Raw genomic sequence first — 2,500 nt, forward strand, 5'->3', positions numbered from 1 at the left:
GCCCGATCTCCCCGCCACTTCCCGAGAGGCGGGTCCGAGGGCTCTGTGGGCCGTGCCCGCCCCCCTCCCCTCCCCTCCCCACGCCGCGCCCTCGTCTTCCCGGCGCCGGCCGCTCCTCCCGGCCGTGGCCGCCTCCCGCTGCTCGCCCTGGACCCGGTTCCCCCGGGCCGGTCGTCGGGCCCTCTTGCTCCTCCGATCCCGCCGCGCCCCGCCTTGCCACGTGCCACTCCTCTCGCCTTTTCCCCCCACCCGAGCGAGCTTCGGGCCTCTTCTCCCCGTCCGGCCGGCTCTCTCCTCTCGCCTCCCGGTTCCCGCCCCACGCGCCCGAGGCGCCCTGCCCGCTTGTGGCCCGCGTCCCATCGTGGGCCCCCCTCGTCCCCCGTGGCGAGAAGGGGGACCCCGGGAACGCGTGTGCGGGTTGGGGGTCCTGCCGGGGGTTGGGGGCGTGGAGGTGGGAAGGAGGGTGGTCTGTCGTCGGGACGCGGGGGGAGGGCCCTCTCCGCCCGGCCTCGTGGGGAGTGAGTGGGCTTAGGATGCCGTCGGCACGCGTTGGCGTGTGGGACTCGGTGGCGTGGGCGGTGGCCGGCCGGTGCCCGGTGTGGCCCCGTGTCGAGGGCCCGCGGCGGCGAGGACCCCCGGCCGTGGCCGGGGTGTGGTGGTCGGCGTCGGGGCGCGGTGGCCGGCGGTTGGGGCTGGTGGGGGGGGGGTCCGTGCCGTCCCCGCCTCGCCCGCCTCGCCCTCTCCAGGTACCTAGCGCGTCCCGGCGCGGAGGTTTAAAGACCCTCGGGGGAGTCGCCCGTCCGCCTTGGGGTCGGGGCGGTCGGGCCCGTGGGGACGTGGGAGGTCCGTCCCTCGTCCCACGGACTCCGCCTCCACCGGGCCGGGGCGCCGCGCCACGTCGCCGACCGCCGCCGCCGCCGCCGTGTCCGTCGGGTGGGGCCTCACCCGGCGGGCCCGTCGGACGGCCGGTGGCCGCGTGGTGGCGCGTCCCCGCGGGAGGCGGGAACCCCCGGGCGCCTGTGGGGTGTCCGAGCCGGCACGCGCGGTGTCGGTGCCGGCTGCGCCCCGTTGTGAAACCTTCCCGACCCTCCGGTCTGATTTCTCTCTGACTCGGCCGGCCCGAGGCGACCCCCCCCTCTCACCCTCCCGGGGTGGGTGGGGGCGGGAGACGTGCCGTGCCACAGAACCGAAGGCAGAAGAAACTTCTCGTACGACTCTTAGCGGTGGATCACTCGGCTCGTGCGTCGATGAAGAACGCAGCTAGCTGCGAGAATTAATGTGAATTGCAGGACACATTGATCATCGACACTTCGAACGCACTTGCGGCCCCGGGTTCCTCCCGGGGCTACGCCTGTCTGAGCGTCGCTTGACGATCAATCGCGCCCCCCCGGGTGTGTGCCCGCGGGGTCGCGCGGCTGGGGGTTTCCTCGCAGGGCCGTGGTGCCCTCCGTCCCCCTAAGTGCAGACACGGCGCCTCTGCCCTCGCGCCGTCTGTCCCTCCTCCGGCCGGTCCCGCCCCCGCGCCCGGGAGGGTGCGGGGGCGGGCGGCGGCGGCGGCAGGCGGCGTCGAGGCCCGGGAGGTGCCGCCCGCGAAAGGGAAGGGAGAAAACGGGGGAGGGGGAGCTCGCGCGTGGCCGAGGCCGCGGCCGCGGCCGCGGCCGCCGCGTTCCCACCGGGAGCCCCTCCTCGCGCCGCAAGCGTTCTCCGGGGCGCGTGCCCGGGTGCGTCGCGGTGGTGCCGGGGTGGGTGGGGGCGGTTAGGGCCTCCGCGCCGCGCCGCCCCCACCCTCCCGTCGCGCCACCGCGGCCCCCGCCTCGCCCCGTCGGGACGGGCGGCTCCTCGCCGTGGCCGAGGCGCGCGCGCGGCCGCGCCCCGGGGATGCGTGCCCCGGCGGCGACCCGCGGGACGCCGCGGCGTCGCCCGCCGCTGCGCGCTTTCCCCCGGGCTGCGTCCGCGGCTGCGCTTCGTGCCCCTGGGCCCCCGGGGCGGCGTTCTTCGGGGGCGCCGCCGCCGCGCGTCCGTCGCCCGTCGCCCGTCGTGGGCGTCTCGTGGCCGTGCGGAGGACGGGTGGGAGCGGAGCGGAGCGGCTCGCGCCGGTGCGGTTGGCGTCGCGTGGTGGGGCAAGGGGCCCTGACGGTCGCCGCGGGGCGGCCGCCGGGCTTCTTCGGACCCGCCCGCCTCACGACCGACCGACCGGCGGCTGCCGCCGCCGCCCCCCTCTACCCTCCTCCCCGGCACGACGACGCCTCCGGCCTGGGCCCGGCGTCGCGCGCGCGCGCGGCTTCCCCTCTCGCCGCCTGCCCGTCCCGTGCCACGTCGCCGGCTCGTGCTCCCGTCCCCGTCCCGTCCGCCTCCCTTCTTCCTTCCGCCCTTCCGCCCTCCCGCCCGAACCCCGTGTTCGGGCGTGGGTGGGTGGGTGGGTGGGTCGGTTGAGGGGGAGGGGGACCGGGCGGTCGACCGCGGTTCGGCGCCTCGCTGGCGCGCGGCCCCTCTCCCGCCG

General features: G+C 78.0%; 1 non-coding gene across 1 annotated transcript; it reads left to right on the forward strand.

The window, feature by feature from the left end:
* The first annotated feature begins 1,212 nt into the window (after nucleotides 1–1,212).
* LOC141576574 (5.8S ribosomal RNA) lies at nucleotides 1,213–1,365 on the forward strand. The gene has a single exon (XR_012504990.1). It is a non-coding gene; the product is annotated as a 5.8S ribosomal RNA (ribosomal RNA).
* Nucleotides 1,366–2,500: the final 1,135 nt, after the last annotated feature.

Source organism: Camelus bactrianus, unplaced genomic scaffold, assembly GCF_048773025.1.
Source record: "Camelus bactrianus isolate YW-2024 breed Bactrian camel unplaced genomic scaffold, ASM4877302v1 HiC_scaffold_135, whole genome shotgun sequence".
Classification (NCBI taxonomy): Eukaryota; Metazoa; Chordata; class Mammalia; order Artiodactyla; family Camelidae; genus Camelus; species Camelus bactrianus.